Source organism: Python bivittatus, unplaced genomic scaffold (genome assembly GCF_059951505.1).
Source record: "Python bivittatus isolate LINGU-HERP-01145 unplaced genomic scaffold, Pbiv_v1 ctg000700_np1212, whole genome shotgun sequence".
Lineage (NCBI taxonomy): Eukaryota > Metazoa > Chordata > Lepidosauria > Squamata > Pythonidae > Python > Python bivittatus.
The window spans coordinates 33,248,740-33,272,959 of NW_028277098.1; the positions used below are offsets into that span (position 1 = coordinate 33,248,740).

General features: G+C 37.1%; 1 protein-coding gene across 1 annotated transcript in view; it reads right to left on the bottom strand.

Moving 5' to 3' along the window:
- The window catches only part of AK5 (adenylate kinase 5), a 150,754-nt gene extending 126,946 nt beyond the window's left edge, over positions 1-23,808 (bottom strand). Inside the window, exons 1-2 of the mRNA XM_088128404.1 lie at positions 23,700-23,808; positions 9,240-9,340 (exon numbers count right to left, since the gene is read on the bottom strand). The gene's annotated coding sequence lies outside the window, so the exon portion shown is untranslated. The remainder of the gene's footprint in view (positions 1-9,239; positions 9,341-23,699) is intronic.
- Positions 23,809-24,220: the final 412 nt, after the last annotated feature.

Below are 24,220 nucleotides of genomic sequence, written 5' to 3' on the forward strand. Positions count from 1 at the left end.
AGCAACTAGCAGGGGGTAATGTGAAGAAAATAAAAGTCGCTGTTTGCTTTCCTTTAAAAGAGGTTTCCCAAGCTGATGCCTTTGAAACTATAATTTCTATGAACAGCCCCATTTCCCCAGTCAGCATATTTTTTGTCACATTGGCTGAGAATTTTGCAAATTATACTCCCAACACATCTGATGCCAGATTAGGGAAGGCCACTTTAAAACCTTGATCTTATAACCGCATGCATGGATGTGGTTATAAGATCAAGCTTGGCTATCTATTGTCTGGAAGAATTCTAAAATATGTTGCTATTCATCATGGCCATCTGTTCTGTCAACTTGAACTTTAGACTTGCCAATATGTGGCTAGTTATGTTCTAAAAATCTATCTGTGCAATGTCAGGTGACCTAAATACTGGTATATTTCTTCCTTTCTTTTCTAAATGTCAGGCTTTTTGAATTATTTGTTGGTCTCTGTCATATGATCAAAGTACTGTAATCTGAATTGTCATACAGCTTTACTCTGCAGTTGCCTTCATTTCAAATTGAATCCAGGTCATTTCATTTCACTCTGATTAAATAAATAGTATAATTTGGTATTTTGCAGTCTTCCTCAACCAACTCAGTACCCTGATTGGGCTTGTTGCCTGTTCTTATCTGGGAGTATAGCTCTACCATTTATTCTTCTATGCATTGATTTAAAATAATATCTAGCCTATCTTTAAAAGTAGAAACTTTATCAAACTGGCTTGTTAGAAGAAATCCCATGCAGTACAGCATATCTGTAACTTCTTTCTCTATCTTACAACTTGTGTTTAATCCTAACCTTCTCTTGCTTCTTGTAGCTAGGGTAGGGGGAAAATGATGTGCCATGAATGCATTCTCATATCAATACCTTAAGTAATGTAAACATGTTATAGTCATCATCTATAGATAATGTTCTAATATCCCTGAAAGCAGTAAGTGTCATTCCCATGTAATTCCTCCATTGTTTATCGTAGTAGAATAGCACCAAGGAGAGCTTAGTTCTACATATTATACTTATTTTAGTGATAGCTGTCTTTCTTCTTTCAATCCTATTACCTTCCATGTTGCCAGGCCATCTGGGTACATGAACTTGTAGGCTTAGTGCTAATATTTTTAATTACTGTGTTCCCATTATATCATCCTTGGACAGAAAGTTCTTCACATTTTGGATGGGGAGAGATGACAGAGTGAGAAAATTTGCAAAGCAAATTTGCAAAATTTATACAGTGAACTGACAAAAAAGTTTGGACATCTCACAGAGAAGAGTGAATATTCTATCAACTCCTCACTACAGTGCCTCCAGAAAATCAAAGACATACACATAGATGAAGATGAAATTATGGTCTTATTTGATGTCACTGTACTCTTTATGTCCATAAACCCAGAACTAGCGAAAGAATCCATATCAACAGTACTACACAACACACCCCAGTTAACCAAATACTTCCAGATCGAAAAACCCAGAATCATGGACCTCATCAACCTCTGCCTCACCACCTATTTTCAGTTTGATGGACAAATATACCAACAAATCAGAGGCACACCCATGGGATCACCACTGTCAGGACTCATAGCAGAGATTGTAATGCAATGCCGAGAAGCTATAGCACTTCCTCACATACAACCTAAAGTATGGATCCGGTATGTAGATGACACCTTTGTTATAATAAAAAAGGAACAACTAGAGAAAATACATGAAACCATCAACAACATCTTCAAAGGAATAAAATTCACCATAGAGGAGGAAAACAACAACACACTACCCTTCCTGGACATCTCATCAGCAGAGGAAACAACAGCAAATTAGAAACCCAAGTCTATCGGAAGACAACCCACACTAACCGAGTACTCCATTACCAAAGTAACAACCCAACCTCCCACAAGAGGAGCTATGCAAGAACATTATTAAAACGAGCACAAACGCATTGCAGTAACCCAGAACAGCAGAAAAAGGAAACAGACCACCTATACAACATCTTCCAACAAAATGGATACCCATGCAACTTTATCAAAAAGCGCCTGACCACTCAACCTACTACAACACAACCAACACGTGCTATGAAAAGGATAACACTGCCATACATCAGAAACATCTCAGAAACAGACTATTACAACCACATGGCATCTCTGTAGTACACAAACCAACTAAAGCCCTCCAAAACATCTTAAGCAAACCAAAAGACCCAGTAGCCCAAGAAGAAAAACCAGGAGTCATCTACAACATACAGTGTAAGGACTGTAACAACCACTATGTAGGACAGACAGGCAAAAGACTAGCAGAGTGTATCCACGAACACCAACTAGCAGTCAGAAGACATGATGAAAACTCCTTAATCTCACAACACATGGACAGACTTAACCATAGCTTCAACTGGGAAACTGTCAGCATCTTAGACCAAGCTAAATCCAAAAATGTGAGGGAATTCTTGGAAGGTTGGTATTCAGACAAGGCAGCCATCAACAGGCACATAGAGATAAACAGCATCTACACAGTATTCAAAAGAGACAATAGAAGGGAAAACAAAAGACCAGAACATTTCCTCACCAGCAGTCATCACCCAGATAAGCAGAGATTAACACCAAGCTTACCACCAGACATACAATCAAGCAGTAAACAATACCCTAATCAAGGATCTACCAGGAGGAAAAAATAAAACAAAACAAAACCCACACCCCTACCAATGCTAACAGGTCATGCCATAGTATATAAACATAGAGCAAACCCCATTCCATTCTAGCACTGAAGATGTTACCTAGCTGGGTAACGAAACGTTTGCAAGAAAACAACCAAACTCAGAGAACCCCAAGGACTCCACAATTTGCAAAGTCCGTGTGTGTGGAATAGAACAACATTTGAAAATATAAAGAAGTAACCATCTCAAACAGTTAAAAGAAATACACTTTGAACTGTTATTAATTCCTATGTTCCTAGTTCATCTGCTGACTCTGTGAAGGTGCAGAGATCTGCTTGAGGAAGCACTGAGGAATTGATGGAGAAAGTATGTAAAAACAACCGTTGCAGCAAAACTCCCTTTCTAACAGACTAAAATGGTGAAATCATCTCATTCCTAATGGATATCCTGGCTGTGGATGAAGGGAGTTGCAATCCAACTCATCTGGACAGCAACCAGTTGGGGAAGCACACACTTGGGTTGTTACAGGAAGATGATGGGGTAGCACCCAACACAGATGATTGATAACAACAGAGAAAGAAAAGGCAGAAGAGAACAAGGCAAAGGCTTTTTCTACTGCAACTTTGTTGTTTGGTTTTTATCATTATGAATCCTAAAAAATGAAATAAGCTGGTTGGACTTTCAGTATGGATAGATAACAAAAAAGGAGACATATGAAGAACTGATAAAAACAGCTTTGTCCAAATAAATTGTTTGTCTTGGGAGGATAGGCACTCAGTCAGCATTTTACTGTTAGGTAGAATTTCAACTGCACATCAGCTAGATGGATGAAACCTTGAGGGCAGAATACCAAAGACCTCCCCTCTCTAGTATCCAACAGAATAGCTCCCAATCAGTGGTGGGAGGGGTAGATTGGCATGTGTCTTACACTTCCATTCCTCCTTTCCAATTTCCCAGTATGAAAGCACCCAGTCAAAGGCACCACAATTGTTATTCTTCTCCTTTAATATTAAAAGTTTTGTTTGCTTTACCTATTTATTAACACAAATGTTCTGCTCTTTCACCCATTTATTATAAACATTTGCTCATTTTTCTTACCAATTTGTTTTCTTTGGCAAGAAGAAAAAAAGTTGACAACTCTCTTTTTTTGTAGACATTTTCTGAAAATTGAATCTAATAGTTTCCCCTGTAATTTTGTTGTTTTACTCCTTGTTTTTAAACCATAAACTGCTCTTCTGTACTTGTTCACTTTGGGCTTGCAGTTAGTTCCGCTGCTTTTTTCTGCCTGTTTCTTTTAATGACATGTTTATGACATTCTTCACTTTTCCAACATATGCCATGTTCATTTGTCATCCCCCCCTACGCCACCCCCCAAAAAGTTTCTTTACATGGTTGCCAAGCTTCCTATGGCTCTTTACCTTGTCATGGTCATATGTGTGTCTCTTCAGTACCTTTATGGCCTGCTATAGAATTACTCTCAATCAAGTCAGTACAATGGGCAGAGTCATAGAGCTACAAGGGGGCTATTTCTATCCAGTTGAAATTTAGTGAACTGATCTTGTGTTGTTGCCATTCCTATGTTATAATTTTCACTCCACTACCATTTGGAGATTTTAGCAATAGTTGTTAAGCCTTCATAACAAGTATTACAGCTAAACTCTGCACCCACTCCACCTTCTCAAGCAGGCACAAGAAGGTTAGACCAGTAAATATACATCAGAGAATTAGGAAACCGTACATACAAAGAAGTTCTTTGTCTAACAGCAATCTGGAATCTTGTACTCTGTATATGATAGTCCCTAGCTTAAATTCTGGCCCATTCCTCTCACCTTTTTGAGTCAATGGCCATGTAGCTGCTTGTTTCCCAGACTTGAAGATTTCTGCCTTCAGTCCCTAGTTTACAAAATGGCATTTCTGGTGCCTGCACGGTGTATCTGTCTCAAAATCAGCGAGATGGTGGACAGAGTGTCACAATGCAAACCCCCTTTTTGTATGTGTGTTGATATCCCTGCTGCAGATACCATTGCTCTGGTGTGAGAACCAGAGATCCTATCTTACTCACTTCAAACCTTATAGTAAGCATTAAAGATAGACAAGCTTCTGTTTAATTTCTTGTCTTAGCAAGGAGGTGGCAGATTTTTATGTTTTGTTTTTTGCATGACAAAGACTACAGAATTTAGGCATGCCTCTGAAGGCTCCTTCAAGGATGGGATTTTATCTCTTGCAAAGCTGGGATTATGTTTACCTTTCCCTCATTTTTCCCACATTCCATTTTAGGACTCATTCATTACTTATCCACCATCAGTTTTACCCTTCAACTCAAATCTCCTTGCTCATAAAGAGATCTGAAGATCTGGAAAGTATGCACATTTTTTGGTAACCGATTTAGCTAAATAATGTGGCTTTCTGTGACTTTTAAAATATTAAAGACAATTCACATAATGAACTAAGGCATAGGCCATGTTTTTCCAAATAATAGCAGCTAGGTTCACACAACATGCTAAGCCCAAATGAAACATGTTACAGATAAGCATGATGAATCTGTCAAAGGCCAGTTCAAAAATATCATACAAAATCTATAAAACTCAAAAGATTATAATATCATCAGTTATAATAATAACATCAGTTACAACTTGCCAGAATGGTCTTAACATTGCAACTTTACAGTCATATGGAAGCTGCAGACTGATAAGGTGAAGAGAGGAGGTAATATAAATTTATTTGATTAATATAACCATTAATGTAACTGGATTCATTAATTGTTCATACATTATAATTTTGTATATCCTAAGCCATCTTGTAAGTGAAAGATCTATAAAAGGCTACAGTGTTGCTTCATGGTTTGGCATGACTGGATATTTACATTCAACCTGGACCACAAACTCAGCAGACGCTCATCTTTTCTTCAGATGGGCTATTTCTATAGTGACAATAGTTCTATAAAGATACCAGATGGGAAGATGCCCACAGGGATTTTCATAATGTTCATATATCTTAGTTACATGATGGCTGAAGGTGTGTGTCACCCCATCCCACATTGTTTTTGGAAATGCCAGTTCTTTTGTGTTTCTTCTGCTTTAGTTGAAAATCTCCATCTGGATATTATGCAATCATATATATGGAGAAAGCACGCAAGTTTGGATTCTGTGAAATATATTATTATGTGAAATCTTCTCCAAAAATCCTGCTGAATCATATTCATTTATTCCAAAATAATGTCTTCAAATGCAGATACACAACCTGTGTAGAACTGCATTTGTGCCCAGTCCATTAGCAACTAGCACATTAATCATATGGATGGGATGACTAAGATGAAATCTGTGTTCCTGAAATGGAAAAAGTTTATGAAGGAATTTTCTCTACGTTCCTTACATAGATCAGAAGCATTCCAGATATCTCACATGGCCACATAGTGTTACTTTTCCCCCATCTCGTTGGACAACAAGGTTTTAGAAACTGGCATTAAATTGCATATTAATAGTGTATAGATTTCTAAAATGAATAGAATTGATCAAGCATTTGCTTTAAATAAGCTTTCTTCATCCTGAGTCTATATATTAGATTTCTGGTTAGCAATGCTGGCTGGGTGGGTATTCTGGGAGTTAATGATTCTAACACATTTGGAGGGCACCAGGTTGGGAAATGTCTGACCAACAAATAATGGTGAACTTGTATTTGTAATTAATTATTAATGAAAAATGTAACAACCAAGAACTCTACTCCTAACAACAAAGAAGTGTTTTAACTCTGATGTATTAAAACATGGATATACACGATGGAGTCACGGAAATTCTTGCTCTAAAAATCTGAAAGAAGTCAAGAGAGAACCAATGGAATCTCACTGAAAAATAGTTGTAGTAAATAAAACATTCTTTCTAATTTATTATCAGTTGCAACTTGCACAAGATTTCCTGTGTGCTTCTTAGAGATTGCACCATGGTAGAAATGTGAGAGTGAATCTTTATCTGCTTGTTTAGTGATTTAGTTTTTTATGATTTGAGGCTATCATGCCAGACCATTTGGGAATATGTGAACTTTGAAAACTGGATCTGATTGTCATGTTTTTCATAGTTCTTGAATTTGATTGTGACAATGAAGATTGAAGAGTGGGGTTGCAGTATGTCAGTTTTACTTCTCATTCAGGCTTAAGAGATATTAATAGCAATCTTGACTAACTGTTATCTTCTGGGTTTTTTTTAACATATGTCAAAGGGATATATAAATATAGTCATTTTCTTTGGTAATTAAAATGAATCAAATACTTCTTTCCAATTTCTTTTGTCACAACTTAAATATTTTTAAAAAATATATTCCAGTTGGGAGAGAGAAGAAGTTTTAGTAGAAGGTGTATGATGCAGGCAAGGAATCTAACTGGCATTGTGGGGTCAATTAATAGTCTCTATTTTTCATTCATTCTCTCTCATGCCACTCCAGAGTCTCAGCCTTTCTGAATGGCTTTTCTGGAGGTACAGAGAAAAGAAAGAATCAAAGGCATTTGCAGAGGGAGTAAAAAAATTCAAGATGGTGGCCACAATCATATGATCAAAACCCTTCCCCTTTTCATCAAAACAGGGTCAGGGCTTCAATCATGCTGTGATGGATGCCATCTTGACCATTTTGATCTCCCCAACAAACACCCTTGGGATGAATTCAAAGACTTACTTCCTATCCTGTTCCTCCACTGAGTTGAGTTCTTTGAGTTCTCTAAGCTCAACTCTGGATCCAGCTTGTTGTCTTCTTTCTGGCTCTACTATACAGTATAGGGCAATGATTCTCAACCTTTTTGAAGCTGCCGCCCCCCTAAGGAGCGGAAAATTTTTCAACGCCCCCCTTTGTGAAAATCCTGTAATTTAGGGTATGGGGGGGGGGAGTTACTGAATTATAAAAGGCAAAAATTTTAAGTCATTTTTTTCAGTAGATTTACACACCAAATTTGTTCGATTTAACTCGATACTTTTGCCCTGGAAGGTAATTGCATTCCTTTTATTAAAATTAAAATGACTAATGCAAAAAAAATGCTTAAATGTCTTTTATGTAAATATGTTTATTTCAAAATGCTGTAAATACGTTTATTTATTTTTTTGATGCTCATTTTTTAATTTTTTTAATTTTTAATTTTATTAATTTTATTTTTTTTGCAAATGCTTTTTTAATGTTTAAAAATTCTTTATTCTTAATTACATAATTTAAAAAACAGCAAAAAATACGCTAAAAGAGTAATATCAATGAAACATGCTTGATTATGTCAGTGGGATGGTTGTGCTTGATGGTTCAGAGCCAGTTTCTGAACCAGTTCAGTATTGTTAGAAAGATGAAGGCGCAATTCCCCTCTTTCCATGATTTGGAGTCGACTTCTCTTTTTTGTAATTAGATCAGTCACAGCACTGAATCCTCGCTCGACAAGGTAGGAGGAAGGGAAGGCAATTAAAATTTTTTTGATGATAGTCCACAGTCCTGGGTAGAGGCGATTGATGTTACTTTGAAGCCAAAATTCTGTGAGACGATCACCATTCTGGAAGCTGGCTTTCAAAGTTTCATTAGTTTCTCGAAATTAATAATTCACGACCACGATAAAGAACTAATAAGCACACTTACCTAGCCGACTGGCCAAATAATGAAAGTAAATCGAAACTGAGGGGAAAAAACAGAAATGAAGCGAACAAAAAGCAACTCAAGAAACACGGGTCAAATCAAACATTCATATTGAAAGGACGCTCAACGCACGCACTGCGATTAATCGCGCAGGAAGACAGCTGACGCACGTGCTGTGATTAATCGTGCGGGAAAACAGCTGACACATGCGCTGTGCTGGTTGGGATCGGAGAAGAATCGTAGTGTCAAGTTCTTCAAGGTCATCCTACCTAGAATACAAATTCGTCTCATCATTCTTAGAAGTGCGTGAGGGCAGCCGTCGCGTAAGTTCGTTTTATTGCTGGTACAAATGGTGTAAACCGGATAATTGATTTAATAAATTTTTTTGGGAGTTTTAAAATTAAGTTCGAATGCCAAAACATGCTCATCGCCCCTCTACCGCCCAAAACATGCCCACCGCCCCCCTACCGCCCAAAACAAGTTCACCACCCCTCAGCATCCTCCCACCGCCCCCCGGGGGGCGGTACCGCCCCCGTTGAGAACCAATGGTATAGGGCCAAACTGAAATAGAGGTTCCCTTCCTATATTAGAAAGAAGGGGAATACCTTTCTAAGGTGATAATCATCAATAAAGCAATATGCTAGGCTTTGCATAAAAAAGGGGTGGGGGTGGGGAATACTTTTCCAAGGGAGGATGGAAGGAAGGGAGGGAGGGAGGGAGCTATTTTCAGTTTTCCCATGCTTTTCCCAGATGTAATTGAACAGACTCCTAATATATCCCCTGTCCCCAGCCCCTTGATTATTTTAGTAACTCTTTTTTTTTTTTTTGTCAGCCACATTGGGCTGGCTGGGTGTGAGACTCAGAAAAGTCAATAACTGTATATCTTAGTTCTATTTCCCCATTTGTAATGCAGGGATAATTGTGGTGAACTGATAGAATTATTCAAAGAATTGCATTAAAAGATAATAGCTTAGATCCTAAGATAAGTTAATTTTATAGTACCTTGTAGTTGACTGAAGGAACATTTTCTATCTATCCTCCCCTCCTGCAACCGTAGAATGCATTCCAAAACAGCGAGTAGAAGAAAAAGCTCTTGTTGGTTCCTGTAAAACAAAAAGCTTGTGTATGTACTGTTGCCTCAACCTTCTCACATTACTCTTCAAAGTCCTCTACATGCGGAACCTCTAACATCACATCTGGCCTCAGTACCATGAATCTTTCAAGTGGTGCTGCAACCACCTGTAACTTCAAAAATATCCTTTTTATTGGATCAGGAAGAGCTCCTGAACTATGTGGGATGGGTTGTGGGGGCCACAGAGAGACAGAGAGATGGAGATCTTTTTGTGGACATCCTAAACTTTATATATTGAAGCCAATATATATATATACAGTAGAGTGGCTTGATTATTTAGTATTGCTATATCATTAATGTCTGTTAGGAAAATGGTATGATACGAATGATGATAAAAATCTGTTTATATAGAACCATTGTAAAGCGATTAATTGTGCAGGATCTTCTTATGGAACATAGCCAGCAGCTATATATTGTAGCCTGCCAAGTGCTGGAGAATTCCTTGTTTTGATGAACTGATAAACAGGAACATCAGAAAGTTTTTTAAGCCTTCTGAAAAATAAGACGCTTTGTCCCTATGAACAAGGACGATTACCTCCCGGGGTCCAATTTTCCATTTTACAGCAAAGCGTCTCAGCCAGTGGTGCCTACCTAAATCCAATTCTAAATCTTCTAATTAGAAGAAACCAATAGTTTAAATTACGTCCTATCTGGTTTCAGTAACCATTTCAGAACAGAAGCAATGGAGTGGATATGGGATTACATCCTTATTTTTCCCTGGAAGTCTCGGTATCATTTTAATATCATTAACCATGTCATTATTAGATATGGATGGCAGTATTTTAAGGTAGTTCCAATCCCTCTTGTTGTGATGGTCTCAGAAAGTGGTGCTAAAGGAGGTTTTGTTTGTTCTGTTCTGGTTTGGTTTGGTTTGGTTTGGTTTGGTTTGGTTTTTTGGCCTTTCAACCATCCTTATACAGGATACTCCAAGATTCAGTCTTGTCCCCCCATGATTTTGCAGATCTACATAAACCCACTGGAGAAGCCATCAGGAGGCTGGACAAAATAAAACTCTTACCTCTGTTATCCACCTAAAAGCCCAAGGGAGGCAGTGGAGCTCTTTCCTTTAACATTCACATTCACATAAGTACAGAGTAATATGTAGTATGTCATAGCTTCTGAGACTTCCTAATAATCTTCACAACTAGGCAAAGAGATGGCAACTTAAGGCAGGGCAGACTGATGAGAGAAGATGCCACTGAACTGTAGGCCTGTACAAGCAAGTCACCTGTGAAAATTATTCCCTGAAGCATGGCAGTTCATAAATCTGATAATACTACCTCTTTCCCAGATACTAAACTCTCCTATTAGGATAGGTTGAGATTGTATTAGTTCTGGCATCAGAAGTGGGATGCCCCTCAATAACAGTTGCTGCAAAAGATGGCAGGATTACTTGGGATTCAATATACATTTGGACTGCATTCTTAATTCAATTTGAAAAATCAATCAAATTAAATCAGAAAATGCTGACCTGGAATTTTCTCATCACATTTTATTAGAAATGTTGAACTTGGCTCTAAATCAATGCTGGTTTTATAAGTTGGCTGCAATGAGAACGTAGACTTAAAAAAAAAAAAAAAAAACCAGTCATCAGTCTACATTAGTTTTACTATATTATTATTAGTATTTGGGTAATCTACAATTAGATTCACAGTCTAAGAATGGTGGAAACTTAATAATTCAAGCCCTAATCAAGGACCTAAAAATTATTAAGGTAGTGTCTGAGAATATAGGCGGTTCCAAGCAGGGTATTTCTGTAAAATTAGGGTGTTCAGGATAAATTCAAAATTTCCAAATATCAAGGGAGTCCTTTAGGTATTGCTCCAAGGGCTCCAATCACAATTGGTATAACAATAGATTTCTTTTTCCATAAACATTCAACTTCAATCTGCAAGTCCCGTATTTTGTAATGTTTTTCAATTGCTTTTCCTCAATCCTAGTATCACCCAGTAGAGCAACATCAATGAACCAGACTCTCTTCTTTCCAATGATTGTTACATCAGGTGTATTATGAACAAGATGCCTATCTGTTTGGATATTAAAGTCCCATAAGATTTTAAAATGCTCATTTTCCAAAACCTTCTCAACTTGATGGTTTCAATCGTTCTTGCTACACTCAAATCCAAACCTCTGGCAAAGTTTCCAATGAATACTTTTGGCAACTCAGTCATGACACTGCTTATAGTCAGTTTGTGAAATTTTGCTGCAGCCACTAATCAAATGGTCAATTGTTTCATCCTTTTGACTACAGAGGTGACATTTACTGTTTGTTGTATGCTGAATTTTTGTTTTCATGCAATTAGTTGGCAAAGCTTATTCTTGAGCTACTAAAATAAAGCCTTCAGTTTCTTTCTTTAACGCTCTTGATCTTAACCAGTTCCATGTGGGGTTTTTATCAGCTTTTCATTCTATATTCTTCAAGCATTGACACAAGAACAACCATTGGCTTGTTCTTCCAATTAACAAATTGGTTTTCATTTGTTTCTTTTCTATAGTCAGCCTTCATCTTTGTTGTTTTCAAAAGCTTTCCTTGATTGACTTGCTTCAATAAGGGTTCTTCGCTTTTCTTGATACAGTCATTCAAGCCATGCTTTTTTTCCTCCACAGCTTGTTTCACCCATAGGAGTCCTCTGTCCCCTTCAGCTCTTGGCAAATACAGCCGATCAGTATCACTTTTTGGGTGTAGAACATGGAACATTGTCATTAGTTTTCTTGTTTTCTGATCCAAGTTATCCAGTTCCATCTGGATTCAGTCAACTATTCCTGCTATATGGTGTATAACAGGGACTGCCCAGGTATTGATTGCTTTAATGATATTTCCACCATTTAGCTTTGATTTTAAAATTTCCCAAACTCTTTTAATATATTTGGTAGAAGTACTTTCTTTGACTTGGTTCTGTAATAAATTGGAAGCTTCCAAAATTCTCAAATATTTGTAGCCTTCTTCTGATGTTACTGCCTTTATCACATCTTTATTGTCAAGCTGTATTCCATCATCTTCAACAATTTTGCCTGCTTTTATGACTGTAGTTGTACACTTGTCAATGCCAAATTGCATTCCAATGTCTTTGCTAAATTCTTTTGTGCTTTTTAGCAAGGAATCCAGTTTAGCTTTCATTTTTCCAAATAGTCATCCACATAGAATAAATGCAATTTTTTTACTCCTTTTTTAGCCAGTTCATACCCACAGGTTGTCTTGTTCAAAATTGTTGTCAATGGGACCATTGATAATATAAAGAGTAAAGGTTATAAGAAGTCACCCTGGAAATTTCACGTTTGATTTTGACTTCTCCTAACTCTACCCCATTAGCCATCAGCTTTGTTCACCAAAACTTCATTGAAGTATTCATAAATTGCTCAATGTTTCTGCTGATTCCAAAATTTTTGAAATATTTCTTAATCCAGCTACGTGTAACAGAATCAAATGCCTTTTTATAGTCTATCCAAGCCATAAACAAATTTGTTCTTCTTTTTTCCAAATTCTTCAACACCAACTTGTCATTCAATAACTGGTTTTTGCAGTACCCTTTTTGTTCTGTAGAGAGTAAATCATTCCTTTTCAGAGAGCTATAGATTTGATTTGCAATTATGCCTGTAAGTAGCTTGTATATTGTTGGCAAACACGTTATGGGTCTGTAGTTTCCAGGCTCATTTCCCTTCTCCTTGTCCTGAATTAGGAATGTCCTTCCAGTTGTTAACCATTCTTCATTTTCTGGTGCTTCCAAAATTCTATTCATCTGGTCTGCCAGTCTTGAATGTAGAAATAAAATAAAATAAAATAAAATCAGTGATTTTAGCCAGAATCCATGGAATTCATCTGGTCCAGGAACACGCCAATTTTTAATCTTCTTTGATTGCTTTTGTACCATTTCCTCAGTTATCCTAATGTCTTCCATGTTGGATACTTTCACTACATTTTCAACTTGCTTGATCCATGTTGCATTCCTGTTGTGACTCCTGTTGTTTTCCCACAAGCTTATCCAAAATTTTAGGTCCTTTTCTTTGTCAGGCTTTTCATTATGGTTGATTTGTTCCCATTTTCAAGGGTTTTATAGAATTGGTGCTGATTTGCTCTAAACTGCAAATTCTGCTGGAATTGGATTATTCAGTTATCACTTAATCTTCTCTGCAATAGCCACGATTCTTTGTATCAATTGTTCTACAATCTCTGCAGTTCCTTTATTCTCCAAATTGTATTTCATGCACAGATTAGTTTTGATTTTCTTATTCTTGCAAATTTTCTTTATCTTCAATTCCAAGCAAATTTTCCATTTAGATTTTCCCTTCTTAATGACTTCATTATTTCATATTTTAACTCCCAGTTCTTCAATAATTACAGTACGTAGGCTGTGACATACATCAGCTGGTTTATTTGTGTCAGTGTTTCAGTTGGAATAATTTTGATGGCTTCATTAATATTCTTCACTATTTTAGCCAAAGTCTTCTTATTAATTTGATTCAGTTTTGGCAAACATATTTTTTTGGCTTCTTTTATTTGATCCTTAATTTTCCCTACTAATTCTTCATTAACTGGTAGTGCTTGCAGTTCTTTAGCAACTTCAATTTCTTCTCCTTGTTGTTTCTCATTGACATCAATAATCTCTTTACTTTCTACTGTTTATTGCTCACTCTACAAGTTGGTATTATTATTGGTAATTCTGGATAAACCTGAATTTTGAGTTGCTTGTTTTCCAATTGCTGCCAATTCAGCAGTGGTAAAACACTTATGTTTCAAAATTACATGCCTTTGGTCCATGAGTCTCATCTTATTAACCTCTAAATCTGGATGTCTTTCTTTCCAAAGCTGGTACATTCGCTTCTGAAATTCATGTTTCAATGGTTCCGATTGCTAGAAACATTCCATAATTGAGCAATTTTCTTCCTTCAACCAAGTTTTTTGCTTTTGATTGTCTTCCAATAGCCTGTCAGCTCCATGCCTGGTTGCTTAGCAGAGGGAGCTGACCCATTTTTTGATGAATGCCCAGAAGCCATAGCATCCAGTGTGACTCTTGTTAATCCAGGTGACAGTCAATCTAGCATGAAATTCAAATTGCATATTTTTACCATATTAAATAGGTTTTTCTGGAACAGATTTAGTCCAGTTCTTCAGCTAAGACCTGGCTGATATGGTTGCACCTATTCAGCATAATTTTTAGCATCACTAGAGCATGCAGGCCCCTCCACCACGACAACATACTGTTCCTTTGGAGGGGATTATGATGATGATGATGATGATGATGATGATGATGATGATGATGATGGTTGGTTGCACAGTCAGCCATATGTTTAGACTAGATTTGGCATTTTTATCCACCTATTGAGTCCTTCCCAAGGAACTGGGATAGGCAGATATTGTTTTTTATGGTTTGATGGTGTTAAAGGTGTCGTTGCAGAATATAAACTGTTCCAAGTAAAGCTGCCTTTTGCAATTGACTGATGGTGATTTTGCTCAAGTGGTGCTCCAGATGTTTTGGGATTGCATCTAAGTTGCCTATAACTATTGGTACTATCTTTGCTTTCTTTTGCCATAGTTGTTCTACTTCTATTTGCAGGTCTTTATATTTTGTGATTTTTCTCCAGTTCTTTCTTTTCTATTCTGCTGTCTCCAGGTATTGCAATGTCCACAATCCAGACTTTTTTGTCTTTCTTATCAACAATTGTTAAGTCTGGGGTATTATTATTATTACTATTATTACTACTATTATTACTATTATTTCTGACACTATTATTTTTCCAGTCCAGTGCTGGTGTAGCCATGTCATTCTGTCATCTGGAATGGAGCCAAACTAGCACTTCATTACTTCTGTAGAAAGGCTTGGCACAGTATTTCAATATTAATTCTTGTCTTCATCAATTTCCTGCCCACTTCTTTCTTGTGCTTCCTGACATAGTTCTTTTCTCTGCTGTCCTTTTCCTGTAAATTGATCATGTGTGGTTTAGCATCTAGAACCATTTAAATTGCTCATTATCAAAAAATCCAGAATCATGATAAATGTTGTGAATGGATGTACCTACAGAGAAGACAGGATGAAGTAGCAATAGTACCGCTGATGATTTCATACATTTATGCTGGGTAGTAGGAAGTGACTGTACTATCTTCTTTATACAAAGAAAGAGTCTTTTTAGTGGTCGCACCCTAATTATGGAATACCATTCTGCAGGAAACCTGGCTGGCATCTACTTTTTTATTTTTTTCAGCTCTTTTAATCATTGCTTTTCAAGATTGTTTGCTCTTACTTTTTAAAATTTTTGCTGGTTTCCTTGTGGTTTTATTCTGTGACTTCTTAAATTGTAGATTTATGTTTAAAATATACTTATATAGTTTTAATGTTTTACTTTAAGCTGTCTAGAACTGTTTTTTTTAACTGAATAGCATATAAAAGTTGTGATGAAATAATAAACAAATGCTTGTCTATTTTTCAAGTATCTACTGATGGTCCTTGGAGAGAAAAAATTGCTCTGCAAAAAGTAATTGGTTATATTTTATTGCAGTTCAGAGTTTTGTCTTTTTCCTCTGTGTTTTGTTTCTCTTCTTGTACAGCCTGTAGTCTTAATGGCTGGCAATAGTAATTTGGTAGGAGTGGTAAAGTTAGGCTGCAGTGTTAGACCTGATGACCCTTAAACTCAATGATCTCAATAGGAAATTGTATCCCCTTCTCTTTCTCTAATTTTTATTAGAGCTCCTTTTCTTTCACCTCTTAATGGGAAGCATGAAGCTTATCAAACAGTGAGCTGTTTAGGTTAACAGAACTGCTTTTCACTTTGAGTCTGTTTTAAGCCCGACAATACATTACTTTTAGTAGCTAAACCATGACATGTTCAGAATGCTGGAATAGGCTGCAAATGCTGCAAATATCTAGGCTTTTATTTATAACTTTTTAGTTACATCTAAGATATGAGCAAACAACTGTGTGCAAGCAAACATAAAAATAAGAGAGCAAGAGGTTTGTCTCAAGGACAAAAAGTGGAAGAAACTTTTCTTAATTTATTATGGGCAGAAGTTGCCTAACCCCATGGGCCCTGGTGATAAGAGAAACGTGCTAGCCAAAAGCATCTAATGAAGGCAGATCCATATTTAACATATTAACAAGCAACTTGGGCAAAGCCATGTTGAGCATTTGCTGTTAACAAAGAAATAGCTGTTTTTAGCATTTGTAGTTTAACAAAGGAAAAGGGTAACAAACATTCAGGGTTGTTCAAGGCAATATCTTCACCAGATGCATTCAGCCAGAACTCTTTGTTCTTTAATAGGTCATTTTGAGTCAGAGTGAAGAGAGTAAGTTGGCTCATAACTGCCTGCTTCAGTGATAGCTTCTTACTTTAGCATTGCACTACAATGGTGCTGAAGAAGACAGTTTTGTAATGGGGGCCAAATATGATGCCTGCTGTGCAGTATAATCCAGACCATGAAATCATATTTCTTTAAAGTTCTTGATCACTGGAAAAGGATTAAAAGGGAATGATTCTTTTTATACTTTTTTTCTTTCTATGTAATTAAAGGGAACAGAGAAATCTTTTTTCCAGTGATGAATCACCTTTAACTAGAAATGAATAATTCATACTGAAATGACAGACGTGAAGAACAGAAATCTATTAGTGCCCAAGGCGAGCAAATTTTTAATGGCTAGGGGTGATATATTTTTTAAAATTATTTAATTTAGAAGTCAAGAGCAATGGAAAGGCATAATTGTAACACGATGACATGACTGAAGTCACAGGGTTGGAAGATTTGCCCTGTTTTGTGCATTTTAGGGAATTTGTGAGCATTTTCAAACATTAATAGAGGTGTAGATTCTATTGAAAGCTTTGATTGCTTATGTGCCATCAAGTCAGTATTGACCAGATAGATAGACCTTTTCCAGGATGATCTGTCCCCAACCTGGCATTTCAGGTCTTCCGAAAGTGCATCCATTGCTGTTGTAATTGAATCCAGCCACCTTGCTGCTTGCTGGTTATCCTCTTCTTCTCTTTTCTTCCACCTCTCTCAGCATTAGGGACTTCTCAAGGGAGCTGGGTCTTCATATAATGTGTAAAATATGATTACTTGGGTCTGGTCTTTTGTGCCTTAAGTGAGAACTCTGGATTGATTTGTTCTATGATCCATTTGTTTGCTTTCTTGGCTACCCATGGTCTCTGGATTGAGCCTGGTCATTTGTATCTCAGGTGAGAAATCTCAGTGAAGTTGGAAGCTTAGCACGCACCTGTTTTGCTTGATTTCTAGCTTCAATTTCTGATTATTTATTCTATTCTTTATATTGTTCACATATAGTATATACAAGGGACAAGGCTTGCATTATGATCTTCAACTATCTTGTCTTTTTTGATCCCTGCCTGGGACAGGGGATACACACACCACTGGAGAGAAGACCTCCTTTCCTCTATATTACTGTATATAATAAATGCCAGGAGCTGTAGTGTACAAATGGAAGTCATACCTTGGAAATCCCAGTAATTCTGTTTTGATTATGCTTTCTCTACTTTTCCAAAGCAAATTTAAGAATAAAGAGCTTTAGAAGGCAGAAAAGAGCCTTTACAGTTGTTCATCAGTAGTCAGTACCAACACAGAAGACCAAGGCTGCATTCACACATCATAGTTGCTCATGGTTTTCTGACTAACTAACCTAGGTTTCTTGCTTCACACTGAAATATAAATTTACCATATTAGCTATGTTCACACAGCATGCTAAATTAAAATGCATTGGCTAGATTATTGTTGAGTATGTCATGTGAATACAGCTTAAGTAGGCCAAGAGATCACCTGGTGGCAATTTTAATTGCTATAGAATGATAATATATGTATTTAAAATATAGACAAATCTCATCTCTCTATATAGATCAGCATATGCATATTTTATATAAATCTATATCTTCTATTGGCCTATTTTAGGTTGATATATTTCCTATTTCTTGTTGATGCATAAATATGAGCAGGAGAGGCTTGCATCCAGTAGCCTCTCAAATGTCCAATGCAAGCAAGTCAAAGTTAAAACCATGACTTGCATCCAGTTCTAAACTGGCTTAGGTATTGTCTTTTCACTATTCATTCCGTTTTGGTAAAAATTAATCAGGTCTAGCTGTTCCTTCTTTGTTTTTTGGAAACAAAAAAGAATTTATGAAAAGCCAATTTTCCATTTCCTCTTTCTTTTCCTCACTTTTTTATTCTTTTTCATTAAAATAAAAACATAGATTCACAAGAACAAATGCATGTTTGCTCCATTCAGAAGCATTTGCATGTTTAAAGTGATCAGTGGTTCCAATTAAAATAAGATTCATAAACTGTATAAGCTAGAATTGCAAAAAACCCTCCTCTAATGAACAAGCCATGGCAGTTGGTTCAATGTAGATACAAATTAAGGTATTTTATTTAAATGATTAGTACTATGCTCAGTTCCTTTTTAAAAATAAGGCATATTTTCTAAAAGAAACATTAATTTACTCAAAGCTTAACAGAAAACAGTTTCATATTTTAAAAATAAATTCATCTATATTCTTTCTCAACCTGGTATACGCTGTAATAATAATACTAATAATATCAGTATTTCCCAACCATGGCAACTGGCTGGGGAATTCTGGGAATTGAAGTCCATACATCTTAAAGTTGCCATGGTTGGGAAACACCACTCTAGATGGATGGGACTTGAGATGTCTTCATCCCTAACTAGGGATTATAACACTTGAAGCCCAAGACATCTGGAGGGGCACCATATGTGGAAGGCTAGTGTGCCTCAGAGCTGATGAACTCAAATAAATGAAAAGCAACAGGACAGGATGGCATTCCTGTTGAGATCTACAAAGCACAAGACCCAGACAAGACATTTGGTTCACAGAGGAGATGCCTGGAGATGCCTGGATTCTTTACAAAAATAAGGGAACAAATCAGACTGCAGAAACTACAGGGGTATCTCACTGCTGTCCACTGCAGACAAGATCTTTGCTCACATTCTCTTGAACAGACTTGTCACTGTCTCAGGAAGGAACCTCGCAGAGGTACAGTGTGGCTTTCAGTCAGAACAGAGTACAGTTGACGTGATGTTTGCTGTGAGGTAAGCCCAGGAGAAGTGCATCAAGCAGAACAAGCCTCTTTACTCTGTCTTCATTGACCTGACAAAGGCATTTGACACTGTAAACAGGGAAGCTCTCTGGATCATCCTGAGATGTTATGGATGCCCAAGGAAATTTGTGAAGTTATTCAGCTGCTCCACAATGGAATGACAGGACAGGTTCTTTACAATGGTGATACATCAGCTGCATTTGCCATTTCCAGTGGGGTAAAACAGGATTGTGTACTAACCCCAGTCCTGCTCAATTTGTTCTTTGCTTGCATGTTGTCACATGCTGTCAAAGTTATGAAGGAGGGAGTGTACATCAGGTACTGATTGGATGGCTCTCTCTTTGACCTTCGCTGCTTGAAACCATGGACCGTGCCTCCATTCAGTCATTCAAGAAACCCTCTTTGCTGATGACCATGTGCTCCTGGTGCACAAAGACAATGATCTACTGAGCAAATTCTCAGACACTGCTATGCTGTTCAGCCTGACTATCAGCCTGATAAAGACTGAAGTACTTTACCAGCCCATGCCAAATATGAACCCCGTAGAACCAAAAATCACTGTTGACAACACTCAGTTGACAAATGTATACAGCTTCAAATACTTGGGAAGTATAATCTCGAGTCATGGAACTTTGGACAAAGAAATTGACTCCAGGATCAGCAAGGCCAGCCAGGCACTGGGGTGGCTGCATACTAGAGTGCTTACTCAACACAATATCTGTATGTCCACAAAGCTGAAAGTCTACAAAGCTGTGATTATTCCTTCTCTCCTATATGGATATGAGTTCTGGACTCTGTACCAAAGGCACATCAAACAACTGAAGAAATGTCACATGCATGCTGTCTGCTCCATCCTCACCATTTGTTGGCAAGACTGTGTCTCTAACTTGGAGGTCTTGGATTGCGCAGAGCCCATGAGCATTGAGTCCCTGATTATCAGAGCCCAGATGTGGTGGGTGGGGCATGTGATCAGAATGGATGACCACCGTATGCCTCACCAGTTGCTCTGTAGTGTATTGGAGTCTGGGAAGGTTGAGATCAATTATGCAAGCACTACAAAGATGCTGTGAAAGAAACCCTACACCACTATGACATCCAGCAAAGGGAACTAAAAGCTGCAGCTACTAACAGAACCCACTGGTAAGCCCTGTGCTATGAAGCCTCCACCGGCTTTGAAGACAGGAGCTGCCAAAAACTGATAGAAATCCATGAGTTCTGTCACAGAATAACATCCACAGTTACTACAACAATGGATTTCCAGTGCCCCAATTGTGCTAGATTCTGCCCTTCCAGACTGGGACCACAGAGCCACCTCTGTGTCCACAGATGAATTGCACAGCAGTGTGTCTTCTTCGAACCCAAAGGACTACCGTATATATAAAATGTGCCTCAGAGCTGATTTGCAGAGAATGGTTTTATCTATTGTAATTGATGCTTTCTCATTCCCACCCCATCCAGTTTATGAGCAGAACTCTTTACTCCACACATTGCATGGGGAAGATGCTAGTGAAAGGGTCAATTAAAAACCACATGTGGAAGCACATCAATTAAACTCCTATATAGATAGCCAAATTCGGATATTCTGAAGGTATTCTTATTTGGGGGCATAGGGTATCCTACCTTACCAGGGATTGCTATATAAATATGTATATACGTATGTATGTATATAATCACATGCACGTACACGCATATGCATGTGTATGTGTCAAACCTACAAGGTAGTCCAGACAGGAAACCAAAACCATGAATACTAATCTACCTTTATTGTAAAGTTACAGTAACAGAATTTTGCAAGCCTAAAAGCACTTCTCCCCTCCCTTACCTTTACTTTCCAGAGAACTTGGGAGGGTCCCTTCTGAGACACTTTCTCTGCCCCATCCCTGCTTTGGACTCAGATTTGTCTTATTGTCCAGGCTGGAGCTCTTCCTCCTGTCCCCCAAGATTATTCTCATAGCCCATTACAACATGCACCAGACATAGGCAGCTACAGTCCTCCATATGTTGCTTTCAATGGGTGTTGGAGTATGCTTTAAAGCTATTTCCATGAACAATCATTTTAAATTTGAAATCAACCAAGGAAATTGTAACTAATGCCTCTGTTTATCTCCAAAAACATATCTGAAAGCGACATTATTCGGAATACTATAATATTGAATAGAAGTACTCTCTGTATATGCCTCATGAAGTTCCAGTTTCTGTTTTGGCTACAGTAGATTCCAAGTAAAATAATAATAATAATTATTATTATTATTGTTATTGTTATTGTTATTGTTATTATTATTATAATAGAAAACTTTTATTACTTATTGTTTTCCATCTCCTTAATTGCTGTATTTTTAAATAAATACTTTTTTCTATGTTCATTTAATGGAAGATGAGAAGGAACAACTGTAATTGTTAGCTTGAAAGCTTCCAGTAAAATGGAAGGAACCAGGAAAGAGGACCAGGATATATATGGGGCAAAATAATAAACTTCTAGTAATGCTTCCTTAATTAGATTTAAAAATAGCAAAGTCAAAGGAAACCTCTTGGAAAAAAATAGCTTTTAGGAAGCTTTGAAGGTCTCAAAATTCTAACTAACAAATGTTTTGCTATATACAATCATCCAATCCATATTCCCCCAAAGTAATTTCTCTGTATAAAAGCAAAATTGACTTTCAGTAGCTATATAATATGCTTTAAAAATACAGCTTCCTAAGAAAGAAAGCACTATGTGAAAGTATACAAATTTATTCAACTTGGAGGGCTCAAAAAGTAGGTAAGGCCAAAAGCTAGATGATTTTTAGAAAAATGAAACCCTTTTCTTTCATCCACCTTATATCTATTAGTAGAATTGGTTTTTGTTTTTAATTTCACCTTGAATTTAATCATATTTACTCTGGTTTTATAATTTGTACTTTTAATTGCCACCTTGAATGCTATATAGATGGAAAGGTAGGATATAACATTTACACAGATTTAATTTAATTAAATTTATATTTAGTTAAAATTCAAATATTTTAATTAAATGTGGATAATAGATTTGCATTCCAGGTAAACAGACATTTTTTCCCTTCTGTTACAATAAAAAGTATCTTCTGGCTGCAAAGTTTGGATGGGCATCCAAAAGTTGTGTGCTCCCTTGAGCAAACAACACATCACCTAATTTCCCAGAGAGTTATTGTGCATTTCCTATGTGCAACGACTACACTTTGGAAAATAAGGCACATGCTCTCTTCTTTGAGCTGTAAGGCACTCTTTGCTACCCAAGTTTCAAAGAGTCAAACAAAAAAACTTGAGATGAGACTTCTTTGAAAGTAAACAGATATATTTTGATCAAGACACAACTGGGTGAGCCCAATCAACCCCGTGGCAATGAATGCTGATTGAAACCACACCTTGCAAAACAAACATCAGGAATTTATAGACATTTACAAATGTAACAAACTTTTAATCAGATAGTACATCCCCTCATACCCATACAAGGAAATGCAGGGATGGTCTGGGGAGGAGGGAAGGTGGATCCCAGAACGAGAAAGTCAGCTCAACTTTCTTCTCTTGTTACCAAAGAAATACCATAGTTAGCACCTCCTTATCTCTGTGGAATTCAGGGGCCTCTTCTCTTTGCAACTTTTTAACCTTGTACCAAGCTAATTGTTTATTCAAAGACAATCAGGCATTTAACAGAGATGAGGTGGGGGGGGGGAACGCTGTGGTCTTTAAAAGGCAAAAGCAAGTTAAACCTTTATAAGATAGAGTGCACTGTTATATGTATGTTTATACATTATGTGAAATATATATATATAGTATAAAAAATTGTGTATTAAAATAATGCCCTTCAGAGCCATAAGAAGTTCCCAGTACATTGCTATGTGGTTTATTTGCCTTGGATTACAAATCACTAAAGGCTTTTTGTGTCTTTGAAAAACCAATTTTATTTACAAATAAGTTACCTGAACATAAAAGTTGAAGCCAAGGTAGTTAAGGACAAACAGCAATATTTACAGGGCAAGTATACGTATGTTTTCTAGGCTGTAGTAATACTGCATTTCCCCTTCCTTATATGTTGTTCTTAAATCTCAACTTCCAGTGAGATTTTTTTTACTGGAACTCTTGCAGGAACTTAACCTGGGAATTTATAATGTCAACTCAGAAATTTATAATATCAACACTTGTTGAAAGTTTTATTTTAGAATTACCTGGAAAATAAGTAAAAAAGGCTATCTAAAATGAATCCTCATACATGTGGAATACCGTATTTTTCCGACTATAAGATGATACTTTTTTCTAAAATCCTTACCCTAAAAACTGAAGGGCGTCTTATTCAAGGAAGTCAGCCGAGAATCGCGGTTGCAAAACTGCCAAACTTTGTTTCTGCAGAGAGGCTTCCTCCTATTGCTAGCCTCCAATCACAAGTGAAATAGCTTGTCTCCCAAACAGACTTCCTCCAATCACGAGCCTGATGTAACTGACGTCAGCTGATGCTGAACAAACCAATTAGAGGAAGGCTGTTTGCACAGATAAGCTATCTGCAGTTTCACTCGTGATTGAATGTAATCAGTTATGCAAAAGAGCCTGGAAATAGAGCTGCAGAGAGACGGTTTGGACCTCCTCCCACCGAGTGTATCAGGTAAATGTTAACTAATTACTAAATAAAAATGTGTTCTGCACTATCTTTAAAATACTGATTTTTTAATTTTGGGCTGGAAAAGTGGGGGGCGTCTTGTACATGGGGGTGTCTTATTGTCAGAAAAATACCATAATTTCTCCTTTAATACACTGACTTGAGGATTTCAGATTAATATACAGTATCTGAGTTCT